This window comes from Pongo pygmaeus, chromosome 1, assembly GCF_028885625.2.
Source record: "Pongo pygmaeus isolate AG05252 chromosome 1, NHGRI_mPonPyg2-v2.0_pri, whole genome shotgun sequence".
Taxonomy (NCBI): Eukaryota; Metazoa; Chordata; class Mammalia; order Primates; family Hominidae; genus Pongo; species Pongo pygmaeus.
The window spans coordinates 64,142,071-64,159,521 of record NC_072373.2 but is presented as its reverse complement, the minus strand read 5'-3'; the positions used below and the strand labels follow the sequence as shown (position 1 = coordinate 64,159,521).

Below are 17,451 nucleotides of genomic sequence, written 5' to 3'. Positions count from 1 at the left end.
ATTCTTTTTACCCAATACATCATATTTGGCTTTTTAAAAAAATTACAAGACCTATTAAAAGGAAAAAAAAAAAAACAGTTTGAAGAGACAGAGCAAGCCTCAAAACCAGGCTCAGATACGGCAGGATGTTAGAATTACAATACTGAGAATTAAAAATAACTATGATTAATATGTTAAGAGCTCTAGTGGATAAATTTAAAAGCATGCAAGAACAGTTAGGCAATGTAAGCAAAAAGACCAAAATCTTGAGAAAGAGACAGAAATAAATGCTAGAGCTAAAAAACATTTTTAAAGAAATAAAGAATTTCTGTGGTGTGTTTATTAGTAGACTGGACATAGCTGAGGAAAGAATCTCTGACCTTGAGGATTTTTCAATAGAAATCTCCAAAACTGAAAAGCAAATAGAAAAAAGACAGAACAAACAAACAGAACAAAATATCCAAGAGCTGTGGAACAACTACAGAGATGTAAATATGTGTAATGGGAATTTCAGAAGGAGAAGAAAGAGAGAATTGAGCAGAAGAAATATTTGAAGCAATAATGGCTGATAATTTTCTGAAATTAATCAGACATAAAAACACAGACCCAGGAAGCTGAGAAAACACCAAACAGGATAAATGTCCAGAAAATTCCACCAAGGTGTATCATACTCAAACTACAGAAAATCAGAAGTAAAGAAAAACTCCTGAAAGAAGCCAAAGGAAAAAAATCTTACCTATTGAGGAGCAAAATAAGAATTACATCAAACTTCTTAGAAACAGAAAAGTAAGATGAGAATTGAGTAAAATATTTAAAGTCCTCCGAGAGAAAACTCCATTTACCTAGATTTCTGTCCTTCAAAGGTGAAAGAGAAATAGTTTCTCAGAGTAACAAAAATTGAGGGAATTTATTGCCAGTAAACTTGCTTTGCAAGAAATGTTAAAGGAAGTTCTTTAGAGAGAAGGAAAATTGTTAGGCCAGAAACTTGAATCTACATTAAAAAAAAAAAGTCAACACTTTGAGAGGCCAAGGCAGGCAGATACCTGAGATCAGGAGTTCGAGACAGCCTGGCCAACATGGTGAAACCCCATCTCTACTAAAAATACAAAAATTAGCTGGGTGTGGTGGTGTGTGCCTGTAATCCCAGCTACTCGGGAGGATGAGGCAGGAGAATTGCTTGAACCTGGGAGGCGGAGGTTGCAGTGAACTGAGATCATGCCACTGCACTCCAGCCAGGGCAACAGAGCAAGACTCTGTCTCAAAAAAAAAAAAGAAAATTCAAACCTGGGCACAATGGCTCATCCCTTTAATCCTAACATTTTGAAAGGCCTAGGTAAGAGGATTGCTTGAGCCTAGGAGTTAGAGACCAGCCTGGGAAATATGGTAAAACCCTGTCTCTGCAAAAAACAAAAAAATTAGCTGGGTGTGGTGGCAGATGCCTGTCGTCCCAGCTACTCAGGAAGCTGAGGTGGGAGGATCATCTGAGCCTGGGGTGGTCAAGGCTGCAGTGAGCCATGATCAAACCACTGTGCTCCAGCCTGAGCAACAGAGTGAGACCTTGTCTCAAAAAAAAAAGCATCAGAGAAGAACTTGGCAAAAATAAAATAAAAACTTTTATTTTTCTTATTTTTAATTAATCTGACATGTAACAGTTTGCTCAAAGTAGTAATAGCAACAGTATATTCATTATGTATAAGTGAGATGAATAACACCATTAATACAAGGGATGAGAGTGAGGAATTAAGATTATTTCATTATTATAAGGTACTTCCTCTACATGGGAAACATTATAGTGTTATTTGAAAGTGATCTTGAATTAGCTGTGAATAAATAGGTTAGTTGCCATAAATATGTATTGTAAATTCTAGGCCAACCACTAAAAAAAGTAAAAAAGAAGAAAAAATGAAATTATATAAAATGCTCAATTAAAACCACAAAAAGTAGAAAAAGACTGTAAACAAGAATAGGAACAAAGAACAAGTGCAACAAATTGAAAACAGTAACAAACATGGTAGATATTCATCTAACTATATCAATAATCACTTGAATGTCAGTGGTCTAAATGCACCAATTAAAATACAGAGATTGTCAGCATGGATAAAAAAATAGGACCCTACTATAAGTTGTCTACAAGGAAGCCACTTTAAATATAAAGACACATATAGACAAAAAATAAGTGGATGGAGAAAGATATACCATGCTAACACTCATCAAAAGAAAGTGGGAATAGCTATATTAATTGCACACAGAGCAGATGTTCAGAGCGAAGAAAGTTATCAGGGATAAAGATGAGCATTACATAATAATAAAGGGGTCAATTGTCCAAGAAGATATCACAATCCTCAATGTGTATGCACTTAACAATAGAGCATCAAAATATGTAAGGCAAGACTGATAGACTGCAAGGAGATATAAATGAATGCATTCTTATGATTGGAAATTCTAACACCCTTCTTTCAGAAATGGACATATCCAGTAGGCAAAAAAATCAGCAAGGACATAGGTGAACTCAACAGCACCACTAATCTACTAGATATAATTGACATCAACAATAGAATACACTTTCTTCTCAAGCTAACATTGAACATCCACCAAGACCACATTGTGGGCCAAAAAAACACACCTTAACAAACTTAAAAAAATAGAAATAATATAGTGTCTGTTCTGAGACCACAATGGAATTAAACTAGAAATCATTAATGGAAGGATAGTTAAAAAATCCCAAAATACTTGGAGATTAAACAACACACTTCTAAATAGAACATGGGTCAGAGAAAAAAATCTAAAGAGAAATTTTAAAATTTATAAACAAATGAAAATGCAACATTAAAATTTGTGGGATGGAGCAAAAGCAGTGCTTAGAGGCAAATTTATGACACTGAATGAATATATTACAAAAGAAGAAAGATCTAAAGTTAGTCCTCTACACTTTCACCTTAGGAAACTAGAAAAAAAGAGCAAGTTAAATTCAAAGTAAACAGAAGAAAAGAAATAATATAAATTAGAAGAGAAATTAGTAAAATTAAAAATTTGTGCAAAACATGTGAAAAAGTAAAATTATAAAGAAAATCACTGGCTGGCTGCAGTGGCTGATGCCTGTAATCCCAGCACTTTGGGAGGCCGAGGTGAGTGAATCACCTGAGGTCAGGGGTTCAAGACCAGCATGGCCAACATGGTGAAACCCATCTCAATTAAAAATACAAAAATTAACTGAGTGTGGTGGTGGGCACCTGTAATCCCAGCTACTCAGGAGGCTGAGGCAGGAGAATTGCTTGAACCCAGGAGGCAGAGGTTGCAGTGAGCCAAGATTGCACCATTGCATTCCAAGCTGGGCGACGAGAATGAAACTCCATCTCAATTAAAAAAAAAAAAAAAGAAAAGAAAATCACTATAAGTGGTCCTTCGAAAAGATAAATAAAATTAATGAGCCTCTATCCAAGCTAACTAAGAAAAAAATAGAGAGGATACAAATTATTCATATCAGAAATGAAAGAGGTAACATCACTACAGATCCCATGGACATCAAAAAGATAATAAAGGAATACTATGAACAACCCTATGCTTACAAATTTGATAATGGATCAATTTCTTAAAAGACACAACCTGCCAAAACTCATAGAAGATAAAAACAATCTGAATAGGCCTATATCTATTAAAGAAACTGAATCAATAATTAATGACCTTCCAAACAGACAGCACCAAGCTCAGATAGCTTCAGAAGTGAATTCTACCAAACATTTAAGGAATAAATTATACCAGTTTCTTTCAAAAGACAAAAAGAGAAGGAATACATAGTGACTCATTTATGAGGCCAGCATTAACTAATTACCAAAACCAGAGAAAAATATTACAAGAAAACTACAGACCAATATCTCTCATGAACATAGATGCAAAAATTCTCAAAAGAATATTAGCAAATTGCCATTCTAACTGGTGTGAGATGGTATCTCATTGTGGTTTTGATTTGCATTTCTCTGATGGCCAGTGAGGGTGAGCATTTTTTCATGTGTTTTTTGGCTGCATAAATGTCTTCTTTTGAGAAGTGTCTGTTCATGTCCTTCACCCCCTTTTTGATGGGGTTGTTTGTTTTTTTCTTGTAAATTTGTTTGAGTTCATTGTAGATTCTGGATATTAGCCCTTTGCCAGATGAGTAGGTTGCAAAAATTTTCTCCCATTTTGTAGGTTGCCTGTTCACTCTGATGGTAGTTTCTTTTGCTGTGCAGAAGCTCTTGAGTTTAATTAGATCCCATTTGTCAATTTTGGCTTTTGTTGCCATTGCTTTTGGTGTTTTAGACATGAAGTCTTTGCCCATGCCTATGTCCTGAATGGTAATGCCTAGGTTTTCTTCTAGGGTTTTTATGGTTTTAGGTCTAACGTTTAAGTCTTTAATCCATCTTGAATTAATTTTAGTATAAGGTGTAAGGAAGAGATCCAGTTTCAGCTTTCTACATGAGGCTAGCCAGTTTTCCCAGCACCATTTATTCAATAGGGAATCCTTTCCCCATTGCTTGTTTTTCTCAGGTTTGTCAAAGATCAGATGGTTGTAGATATGCGGCGTTATTTCTGAGGGCTCTGTTCTGTTCCATTGATCTATATCTCTGTTTTGGTACCAGTACCATGCTGTTTTGGTTACTGTAGCCTTGTAGTATAGTTTGAAGTCAGGTAGCGTGATGCCTCCAGCTTTGTTCTTTTGGCTTAGGATTGACTTGGCGATGCGGGCTCTTTTTTGGTTCCATATGAACTTTAAAGTAGTTTTTTCCAATTCTGTGAGGAAAGTCATTGGTAGCTTGATGGGGATGGCATTGAATCTGTAAATTACCTTGGGCAGTATGACCATTTTCACGATATTGATTCTTCCTACCCATGAGCATGGAATATTCTTCCATTTGTTTGTATCCTCTTTTATTTCATTGAGCAGTGGTTTGTAGTTCTCCTTGAAGAGGTCCTTCACATCCCTTGTAAGTTGGATTCCTAGGTATTTTATTCTCTTTGAAGCAATTGTGAATGGGAGTTCACTCATGATTTGGCTCTCTGTTTGTCTGTTGTTGGTGTATAAGAATGCTTGTGATTTTTGTACATTGATTTTGTATCCTGAGACTTTGCTGAAGTTGCTTATCAGCTTAAGGAGATTTTGGGCTGAGACAATGGGGTTTTCTAGATACACAATCATGTCAACTGCAAACAGGGACAATTTGACTTCCTCTTTTCCTAATTGAATACCCTTTATTTCCTTCTCCTGCCTAATTGCCCTGGCCAGAACTTCCAACACTATGTTGAATAGGAGTGGTGAGAGAGGGCATCCCTGTCTTGTGCCAGTTTTCAAAGGGAATGCTTCCAGTTTTTGTCCATTCAGTATGATATTGGCTGTGGGTTTGTCATAGATAGCTCTTATTATTTTGAGATACGTCTCATCACTACCTAATTTATTGAGAGTTTTTAGCATGAAGGGTTGTTGAATTTTGTCAAAGGCCTTTTCTGCATCTATTGAGATAATCATGTGCTTTTTGTCTTTAGTTCTGTTTATATGCTGGATTACATTTATTGATTTGCGTATATTGAACCAGCCTTGCATCCCAGGGATGAAGCCCACTTGATCATGGTGGATAAGCTTTTTGATGTGCTGCTGGATTCAGTTTGCCAGTATTTTATTGAGGATTTTTGCATCAATGTTCATCAAGGAGATTGGTCTAAAATTCTCTTTTTTCGTTGTGTCTCTGCCCAGCTTTGGTATCAGGATGATGCTGGCCTCATAAAATGAGTTAGGGAGGATTCTCTCTTTTTCTATTGATTGGAATAGTTTCAGAAGGAATGGTACCAGTTCCTCCTTGTACCTCTGGTAGAATTCGGCTGTGAATCCATCTGGTCCTGGACTCTTTTTGGTTGGTAAGCTGTTGATTATTGCCACAATTTCCGATCCTGTTATTGGTCTATTCAGAGATTCAACTTCTTCCTGGTTTAGTCTTGGGAGAGTGTATGTGTTGAGGAATTTATCCATTTCTTCTAGATTTTCTAGTTTTTTTGCATAGAGGTGTTTGTAGTATTCTCTGATGGTAGTTTGTATTTCTGTGGGATTGGTGGTGATATCCCCTTTATCATGTTTTATTGCATCTATTTGATTCTTCTCTCTTTTTTTCTTCATTAATCTTGCTAGTGGTCTATCAATTTTGTTGATCCTTTCAAAAAACCAGCTCCTGGATTCATTAATTTTTTGAAGGGTTTTTTGTGTCTCTATTTCCTTCAGTTCTGCTCTGATTTTAGTTATTTCTTGCCTTCTGCTAGCTTTTGAATGTGTTTGCTCTTGCTTTTCTAGTTCTTTTAATTGTGATGTTAGGGTGTCAATTTTAGATCTTTCCTGCTTTCTCTTGTGGGCATTTAGTGCATTAAAAAGTCAGGAAACAACAGGTGCTGGAGAGGATGTGGAGAAATAGGAATACTTTTACACTGTTGGTGGGACTGTAAACTAGTTCAACCCTTGTGGAAGTCAGTGTGGCGATTCCTCAGGGATCTAGAACTAGAAATTCCATTTGACCCAGCCATCCCATTACTGGGTATATACCCAAAGGACTATAAATCATGCTGCTATAAAGACACATGTACACGTATGTTTATTGTAGCATTATTCACAATAGCAAAGACTTGGAACCAACCCAAATGTCCAACAAGGATAGACTGGATTAAGAAAATGTGGCACATATACACCATGGAATACTATGCAGCCATAAAAAATGATGAGTTCATGTCCTTTGTAGGGACATGGATGAAATTGGAAATCATCATTCTCGGTAAACTATCACAAGAACAAAAAACCAAACACTGCATATTCTCACTCATAGGTGGGAACTGAACAATGAGAACACATGGACACAGGAAGGGGAACATCACACTCTGGGGACTGTGTGGGGTGGGGGGAGGGGGGAGGGATAGCATTTGGGAGTTATACCTAATGCTAGATGACGAGTTAGTGGGTGCAGCGCACCAGCATGGCACATGTATACATATGTAATTAACCTGCACATTGTGCACATGTACCCTAAAACCTAAAGTATAATAATAATAAATGAATAAATAAATAAATTTAAAAAAAAGAATATTAGCAAATTGAATCCAACAATGTATAAAAAGAATTATACACCATCACCAAGTGCCATTTATCTCAAGTTTGCAAGGATGGTTCAACATTTACAAATCAATTGACATAATCCATTATGCCAATAGACTAAAAAAGAAAAATCACGTAATTCTATCAATAGATGTAGAAAATGCATTTGGCAAAATCTAATATTTGTGATAAAAACTCTAGACAAACTAGTAATAGAGGAAAACGTTCTCAACTTGTTAAATAATACCCCCTACCCCCTGAAAAAAACCCAGTGGAATTTGTCTCAAGTTTGCAAGGGTGGTTCAACATTTGCAAATTAATTAATATAATCCATTATGTCAATAGGCTAAAAAAGAAAAATCACATAATTCTATCAATAGATGTAGAAAATGCATTTGGCAAAATCTAATACTCATTTGTGATAAAAACTCTAGAAAAACTAGGATTAGAGGGAAACTTTCTCAACTCATTAAATAATACCCCTAGTCCCCTGGGAAAAAACCCTACAGTGAACATCATACTTAATGGTGGAAACTAGATACTCTCCAATTAAGAACGGGAACAAGGCGGGGTTGTTCTCTCTTACCACTGCTCTTTAGCATTAAACTGTAAGTTTTTGCTAATTCAATAATACATGAAAAGGAAATAGAACGTATGTGGATTAGAAAGGAAGAGATAAAACTGTCTTTTTTTGCAGCTGACGTGATTGTCTACATAGAAAATCTTCAAGAATAGGCAAAAAAAAAAAAAAAATCCTGGAACTAATAAGAAATTATAGCAAGGTTGCAGGGTGCAAGATTGATATACAAAAGCCAGTTAACTTTCTTATAAATTAGCAATTAACAAATGGAATTGAAATTAAAAATGTAATGCCATTTATATTGGTACCCCACAAAATAAAATACTTAGATATGAATTTAACAAAATATTTGCAAGATTTATAGTAGAAAACTACAAAACTCTGATGAAAGAAGTCAGGGAACTAAATAGATGGAGAGATATTTCATGTTCATTGATAGAAAGACTCAATGTTGTCAAGATTTCAGTTCTAGACTGGGCTCAGTGCTCACGCCTGTAATGCCACCACTTTGGGAAGTGAAGCCAAAGTGGGAGGATCACTTGAGGAGAGGGTTTGAGACCATCCTGGGCAAATAGCAAGACTCCATTTCTACAAAAAATAAAATAACTAGCTGGGCATGGTGGCACATGCCTGTAATTGGAGCTACTCAGGAGGCTAAGGCAGGAGGATAGCTTCAGCCTAAGCTATATATATATATCTATATATATATATATATACACACACACACACACACACACACACACATATATATATATATGAATCTAGAGATTAAGTTGGGAAGAACTAGAATCTTCATATATATACACATATAGTACATACACATACTCTGTATGATACTATAACGGTATATACATTTGTACAAACCCACAAAATGCACAACACCAAGAGTGAGTGAACCCTGATGTAAACTGCACACTTTTAGGTGATGATGGTGTGTCAATGTAGGTTCATCAGTTGTAACAATTGTGTCACTCTGATGGGAGATGTTGGTCATAGAGGAAGTATGCATCTGTCTTAGTCCATTATGCATTGCTATAAAGAAATGTGTATATATATATGTGTGTATATATATGGAATCTTCATATATATATATACACACATATGTGTGTGTGTATATATATATGTGTTTTGCTCTTTTGTCAGGATCAGTTAACTATATTTATGTGGGTCAAATTCTAGGCTCTCTATTCTGTTCCACTGATCTATGTGTCTATTCTTTAGCCAAACATATACACATATATATGTGTGTATACGTATACATATATACGTGTGTATATATAAAGATTCCAATTCTTCCCAACTTGATCTATAGAGTCAATGCTAATCCCAATCAAAATTTCAGTATGTTATTCTGTGAATATTGACAGACTGATTTTAAAGTTTATTTTAAGAGGGAAAAGGCCCAGAATAGCCAAAAACTACTTTAATATTCAAGGAGAATTAAAGTGGAGGACTGGCTCTACCATTTTTGAAGACTTACTGTGAAGCTAGAGTAATCAAGACAACGTAGTATTGGCTAAAGAATAGACGCATAGATCAGTGGAATAGAATAGAGAGCCTAGAATTTGACCCACATAAATATAGTTAACTGATCTCTGACAAAAGAGCAAAAGCAATTCAATGGAGTAAAGGTAGTCTTTTCAACAAATGGTACTGAAACAACTGGACATCCACATGCAAGAAAAAAATGAATCTAGACTCAAGTTTTATTTACACTTTTCACAAAAACTCACTCAGAATGAATCACAGACCTAAATGTAAAATGCACAACTAAAAAACTATTAGAAGATAACATAGGAGAAAATCTAGATGACCTTGGGGTTGGAGATGACTTTTTAGATACAAGACCAAAGGCATGATCCATGAAAGAAAGACTTGATAAGCTGGACTTCCTTAAAATTAAAATTTCTATACTGTGAAAGACACGGTCAGGAGAATGGGAAGACAAGCCACAGATGGAGAGAAAATATTTGCAAAAAACAGCTGATAAAGGAGTGCTATCCAACACATACAAAGAACTCTTGAAACTCAAAAATAAGGAAACAAAAACTTGATCGAAAAATGTACCAAAGCTGTCAATAGACACTTCACCAAAGAAGATAAATAGATGGCAAATAAGCATATGAAAAGATGCTCCGTATTATATAGTATTAGGAAAATGTGAATTAGACCAACAATGGGGTACCATATACACCTATTAGAGCAGCCAAAATCTAGAACACTGAGAACACCAAATGCCAGTGAAGATGTACAGTAACAGGAACTCTCATTCTTTGCTCTTAAGAATGTAAAATGGTACAGCCACTTTGGAAGATAATTTGGCAGTCTCTTATAAAACTAAACATAGTCTTACCATATGATCCAGCAATCTTGCTCCTTGGTATTTGCCCAAAGGAGTCAAAAAACATGTCCACATAAAAACCTGCAAAGTCTATATACCATATGACTTCAACTGTATGGCATTCTGGAAAAGACAAAACTGTAATAACAGTAAAAAGATCAGTGGTTGCCAGGGGTTAGTGGGAGAAAGGAAGGCATGAATAGGCAGAGAAAAGAGAATTTAGAAATCAGTGAAATTATTCTGTATGATACTATAATAGTATATACATTTGTCCAAACCCACAGAATGCACAACACCAAGAGTGAGTGAACCCTAATGTAAACTGCAAACTTTTAGGCGATGATGGTGTGTCAGTGTAGATTCATCAGTTGTAACAATTGTGTCACTCTGATGGGGGATGTTGGTCATAGAGGACGTATGCATCTGTCTTAGTCCATTGTGCATTGCTATAAAGAAATACCTGAGGCTGAGTAATTTATAAAGGAAAGAGGTTTATTTGGCTCATTGTTCTGCAGACTATACAAGAAGCATGGCACCAGCATCTGCTTCTAGTGAAGCTTCAGGAAGCTTTTACTCATGGCAGAAGGCAAAAAGGGAGCAGGTGTGTCATATGGTCAGCGAGGGGGCAAGAGAGAGGAGGAGGTGCCAAGACTCCCTAACTACCAGTTCTCCTGCAAACTAATAGAGTGAGAACTCCCTTGTTACTGTGAAGAGAGTACTAAGTCATTCATGAAGGATCTTCCCCCATGACACCTCCCACTTGGTCCATCTCCACATAGGGGTCACATTTCAGCATGAAATTTGGAGGGCCTAAGTATCCAAACCATATCAGCATGTATGGGGAGTATATGGGAAATCTCTGTACCTTCTGCTCAACTTTGCTGTGAACCTAAAACTACTCTAAAAAATAAAGTCTACTAAAAAACAAAAGCAAAAGTTGACCAAAACTAACTCAAGAAGATATAGAACAGCTGAGTGGTCTTATAAATATCAAAGAAATGAAATTACACACACAAATCAGTCTAGATCATTTTAAAACTCAGCTCTTTCAAATATTCCAAGAATTTCATATTTTTGGAAGATAAAAAGAAAAATCATAAAGATATGAAATATATATACTGGTAAAAGGAACAAGGGGCTAAGGAGATATGAACCAGTAGGAATATACACCAAACAACATGTAGTTAAAATATAGAAAACAATCACAGACAGAACTGTGTGGACAAGTAGGTAAATTAACAATTATAGTTAGAGAATTTATTATACTTACCTCAGAAATTGAAAATAATATCCATAAAATAGCAAAATATGGAAGATCTGGTGAATATCAACAAACAACACAAACCAATTGATATACATCAGCCTATATATCCATCCATTATGGTCCTGGACAGTGGAACAAGACAAAGAAATGAAAGTATAAGAAGTAAATGGAAGGGTTGAAAATACCATTGATGGCTGAGTGTGGTGGTTCACACTTGTAATCCCAGCACTTTGGGAGGCTGAGATGGGCGGATCACCTGAGGTCAGGAGTTTGAGACCAGCCTGGCCAACATGGGGAAACCCCATCTCTACTAAAAATACAAAAACTAGTGGTGCATGCCTGTAATCCCAATTACTCAGGAGACTGAGGCAAGAGAATTGGTTGAACCTGGGAGGCGGAGGTTGCAGTGAGCCGAGACCATGCCATTGCACTCCAGCCTGGGCGACAGAGCGAGACTCTCTCTCAAAAAAAGAAAAAAGAATACCATTGATTATAGATGATATACTCATTGATAGAAAAAAACTGAAATAATCCATAAAGTATTCAAATTAATAAAGTTCTTCAAATGTATTTGATATAAAATCAAATTTTAAATTAAAATATTTATCTACAATAAAAGAAATTGAGTAGATAATAGCAAATAAGATCACATTCATATTAGCAAAAAAAAATTCTAAAAGATCTAGGAGATAATAAGATAAAGAATGCACAAGACATTTATGGATAATATTTTAGGATAAATTTATTGAAAGATACAAAAGAAGATATTATAAGACAGTGAAGTGACATCATTTGTCTGGGGTAGTACCCAAGGTTCATTGTCTCATGCCAAGGAAATCAAGGATGTGGACACACAATGGGAGTGAGGTTAAGAGCAGAGGTTCAGTAGGCAAAAGAAAGAGAAAAGCTGTCTCCAAGTGGGTTTTCTGGTCTGCAGTGAAATACAAGGGGTTTTATAGATGAGCTTAAGAAGGAGTGTCTGATTTACGTAGGGCACAAAAGATTGGTTGGACCAAGTGTGCCATTTACATAACATGTGAAAAGCTGGTTAACCAGTCAATTTCTTTTATTGTAGATAAACATTTTAATTTAAAATTTGATTCTGTATCAGATACATTGAGAGAACTGGTTTGGACTAGGTGTGCCATTTGCAAAGCATGTGAAAATCTGGCCACCCCACCTTAATCTTTTATTATGCAGATGGGTTCTCTAACTGGCTGGTGCCATGTTGCCTCTTCCTTTACTGTACACGTGGTGACAAAGAAAAGGGAAAATGGAGCCTCCATGTTGAACATACCTGCCGTCAGTTAGCCCTTCTCTATTGGCGCTGCTGCTGACATTCACCCGTGCAAGCTTCCAGCTTCCTTATCTATGTCTGCAGCTCGATTTTTCAGGCTGCTCTTTGTTAGAAAAGAAATGATTTTGGGGGCTGCTTCTTGTTAAAAGGGAAGCTCTGCCAAGGGCTCTCGTACCTTCACTATCTGTCTAAATAATTTCTTTTAGCTCCTTTATCAATAGTACTATATACCATGCTCATTTATGGGGAGCTGTAGAATTTTAAAGATGATAGCTGCTTTCGAATTAAGGAATGTATTCAAAGTCTTTTTAATAAATTTTCTGATAAAATTGTTTTGGAGCTCTTGACAAATTGATTATAAAATTATATAGAAAAATAAATGTACATGAAAAGACAAACTTACAAAAGCAGAGAAAGAGGGATACTTTATCAGATATGAGCAATCGAAAATAAAAAGTGAGGTTTGTCATAGAAATAGAAACTGCCAATGAAAGAGAAAAGGAACTCAGAATATCTCACATATTAATGTGAAGTCGGCATATGATAGAGGTGGTATCTCATCATGAGGAAAGAATAGATTATTAGTAGATGGTACTGAAGAAAACAGAATCACTAGGTGGAGAAAAATAAATCTGGATTCCTAGCTCATACCATATATGAAAATAAAATTTAAATGAACTGAAGACCTAAAAGTGAGAGGTAAAGCTAAAATCTTATAAAGAAAATATGGAAAGATATGTTTCTGAGTTAGGATTGGAATAACTTACTTCAACAGGGTCGAAATGCACTGTAAAAGGAGAAAAACATAGCTTTGACTCTAGCACAATTAGATTTCTGTTCAACAGAGGACACCATAAGATTAAGAGATAGATGACATACTGTGGACAGTTGCAAGTTCTAGTGGGCAAGAGCAAACTTTCCCTTTGCTCTCTGAAGTTTCCCTGAAAATCAGCTGACAAAAGTCCCAGATTAATAGGAGAAAAGGCATCCAAATGTATTAATGTGCATGGGGGGGAAATCACAGAGTAATTACCCACCATGCCCTGGAGTACAGGTGCTTCTATATCCTTTTTCATAGGGGAAGGGGGAGATGGAGAAATATAGACCATTCTTCTGAGGGGCAGTAAACAATTATTAGGGAGAATGAATGGACCCAAGGCAGAAATTAACTTATAAATAATTCCCTTTGGAATTTGAATGAGCCTGAGAAGCAGGCATTATCTTGTGGAAAAGTCCATCCAGATGTGGTTGCATTCTTCTGTCTTTTCCGCAATAGGTAAGGAGGTAAAGGTGGGGTGGAGGGTGGGGGAGAGAAGACAATTTGTGTGTGTATGTGTGTGTGTGTGTGTGTGTATGTGTGAGAGAGAGAGAGAGAGAGAGAGAGAGAAAGAGAGAGACAGAAATAGAGAGATTTCTTGTTTTGCTTTGCTGTTGTTGTTGTTAAGAAGCTTTCTTGGTTAGATAAGGAAATTCCAGAGAGTCTTTCCCTGTGCTGGGGGCGGGGGACCCAAGACAATTTTAAATTGATTCTGAGGCTTATTTCTGAGGCCTTTCAATTTTCAGAAGCACTCAGCATGCCCAAGTACCATGTTTTAAAGAATAATTTTCTGCATTCCAACAAATGTCTAAGAATGTCAAGGGATTACTATTTAGAGCAAGCTTGTCCAACCTGTGGTCCATGGGCTGCACGTGGCCCAGGACAGCTTTGAATGCAGGCCAACACAAATTCGTAAACTTTCCTAAAACACGAGATTTTTTGTGATTTTTTTTAGCTCATCAGCTATTGTTGGTGTTAATGTATTTTATGTGTAGGCCAAAACAATTATTCTTCCAGTGTGGGCCAGGGAAGCCAAAAGATTGGACATCCTGATCTACAGTACATGAGCAATACCTGTAAATCAATGAGAACAAGACAGAAAACAAGTAGAAAAATGGGGGAAATATATGAATTGGCAAGTCATGGAAGAGGAAACCCAAATTGTTAGCATGTGTAAAAAGAGATGAGGGCCTGGCACAGTGCCTCACACTTGAAATACCAACATTTTGGGAGGCCAAAATGGCAGGTCACTTGAGCCCAGGAGTTTAAGACCAGCCTGGGCAACATGGTAAAATCTCATCTCTACAAAAAACAAAAAATTAGATGGGCATGGTGGCACACACCTGTGTTCTCAGCTACTCTGGAGGCTGAGGTGGGAGGATCGCTTGAGCCCAGGAGATGGAGGTTGCAGTGAGCCGAGATTGCACCACTGCACTTCAGCCTGGGTTACAGAGTGAGACCCTGTCTCCAAAAAAAAAAAAAAAAAAAAGATAGATAGATAGATAGATAGATAGATAGATAGATAGATGTCAAGTTCAATAGTAGTTATGGAACCACTCTCACTGGGTTAACCAGAATTATAAGCCAGGCTTTAGGCAGAATTATAGTTAGGCATTATTCAGAGTGCACTGGTGCACTTTGACTCATTTCTCTGCAGCTGCTAACTGAGAGTCATTTAGGATGCTGGGCACCTGGTACCTGCTCCCCCATTGTGCCTATAGATAGAATTTCTGATGCTAGAATGATAGGAGCTTCTTGCTCAAGAGCTTATGGTGTTTTCAAATTCCAGCAGGTCTGAGGCCAACCAATGTGAAGATCCCCCATTCACCCAGAAACAGACTTAGAACAAAAAATGTGGTTTCTTCATCTCCCTGTCCCAAGGTATCACTCTGAGCTTCTCATCTAATCAGTGATTCCCATACTTAATACCTCTTAAAAACAACCCCAAAACTCTTGGGGAGACATAGTTGAAGTTTCCTCTTGTCTCTTCATTCAGCTGCCCTACAATTATTAAACTCTGTCTCTGCTGTATCCCAAGTGTCTCAGTTTATTGACTCACTGCACTTCGGGCAAATGAACCTATTATGGTTACAATTAGATAAATGATAATTTTAAAGTTCCTAATTTACACAGATCAGATTGACAATAAGTAGAAGGTTAGATGATAGAAATGCTGGTTAAGAATACATGCTTGTCTGGACATAGTGGCTCATGCCTGTAATCCCAGCATTTTGGGAGACCGAGGCAGGAGGATTCCTCAGCCCAGGAGTTAAAGACCAGGCTGGGCAACACAACAAGACTCTGCGTCTACAAAAAAATCAAAAAATTAGCCAGGTGTGGTGGTGCATGCCTGTGGTCCCAGCTACTAGGGAGACTGAGGCAGGAGGCTGAGGTGGGGGATCACTGGAGCCTGGGATGGTGAGGCTGGGTGAACTACATTTGCACCACTGTACTTCGGCCTGGGTGACAGTGTGATCTTGTCTCAAAAACAAAAGCAAAAGTAAACAACAAAAGGAATACACTTAACACTTCCCAAGAGAGTCTAGACTGGCACAGCTATTTGGAAAAGCAGTCTGGCAGCATAGAGGGAAATTTGATCTGTATATACTGTTTGAGCCAAAATGTACACTCCTGTTTATTTACTCCAGAGAAACCCATCAAATATATTAGAATACGCAATCCATCTTTCTGGTAGCCAGCAACTAAGTGTTTATTACTAGAAAATGGATAAAGGACAAACTGGAAGAATGCATTAGAATATTCCACTGCAGTCAGAAGTAACGACTTAAATACACATGCAGCAACATGGATACATCTAAAAATTCAGTGCTGAGTGAAAAAAATAAGAAATGGAATTTGAGCAATGACGTGGTATCATTTATCTGGATTAAAACGTATAAAGATGCAAGCAAATATTACAATTTTTTAGAGATACATATATACCTGATATATATTAAACAAAATGGAATGAGTGCCTCTACAGGAGGAAGGAAAATGGGAATGGGGATGAGGGTGAAGAGAAAAAAATATATTAAACAAGGATGAGAGCTTCTGTGAGCCTGTGGAGATAGCATGCGATGACAAAGAAGTAGGATTAACTCAACTGTGTGCCCTTGAGGTTCAAAGAGGAATATATGAATCCAGCCTCCCTCTTTTTAGCCTTTTATCTGAATTGCTTACAGCTCCTAAGAATTTTTCATGTGCTATCCTCTGCCATGGAAATTGGGAAACAGTTCCTATGATATGTTGATGCCTTGGCTGAATTTTAATTTTTCTAGATGGGCCTCAAGAAACAAGTAAATTTATGTATTGTGAGAAAAAAAAAATCTAAATGTTAATTAGCCCAAAAAGAAAAAGAGTTAAAGGGGAGAATCTCTTTATGATTGAATTCATTTGAATATCTGGCAGGAAGTAGTAAATGTGAGTGGGGAAGGGAAAGTATGGTGATTTCCATTCAGTGACTGGTTCACTGGGGTTCAGTCTTGCTTTGAATTAAGGCTTAGGGGAGGCATATTAAGGTTCTAATCTCATTCTCAGGCCAGGGGTTAATGTCTTTCTCCTACCTTATAGTCCTGAGTTTTGGGATATCCCTGAGTTCTTCATTGATCACTGGGGCATGACCAGTGTTTCAAGAAGCCTTGGCCTTGCCTGAAAGTACTATAGCAGCAGCATCTGTGCAAATGTGGGTGGTCTTTATGATGTCAGAAGACAAGGTGAACATTCTATTTTCACAATAAAGCATCATCTTTGTTGAATCTGTGCCTGTATTGGCTAGAAGAAATCATATGTGTAAGGGTCTTAGCACAATAACAAAAATTTCTCATACTAATTTTTAAATGTAAGGTTCTAATGTTTTGTTAATGCTCAGACCTTCTATTTCAGCTCTAAAAGCTGAAATTTCTCTTTTAGCTATAAAGTCTAAGCTCACTATGCTTGAGAATTCAGCCTTTTCTATGGCACCTCTGCAGTTTGAAAATCTCTGCTTTGTTTGGTATGAGGAGAGAATTGCATCTTTGTTTCTCATTCTGAAATTTAGACATGCTGATTTATTTTTGTGGCTCATTTGGGGAGTTC

General features: G+C 36.9%; 1 long non-coding RNA gene across 7 annotated transcripts in view; it reads right to left on the bottom strand.

Moving 5' to 3' along the window:
• LOC129016111 (uncharacterized) overlaps nucleotides 1–17,055 on the bottom strand; it is a 170,876-nt gene extending 153,821 nt beyond the window's left edge. For 5 of the 7 annotated variants that reach the window (XR_008494724.1, XR_008494722.1, XR_008494723.1 and 2 more), the window contains exon 1: nucleotides 16,941–17,051. This is a non-coding gene — a long non-coding RNA (uncharacterized LOC129016111). Of the gene's footprint in view, nucleotides 1–16,940 lie in introns of all 7 variants that reach the window. The other 2 variants (XR_008494728.1, XR_008494726.2) reach the window with 2 other exon arrangements.
• Nucleotides 17,056–17,451: the final 396 nt, after the last annotated feature.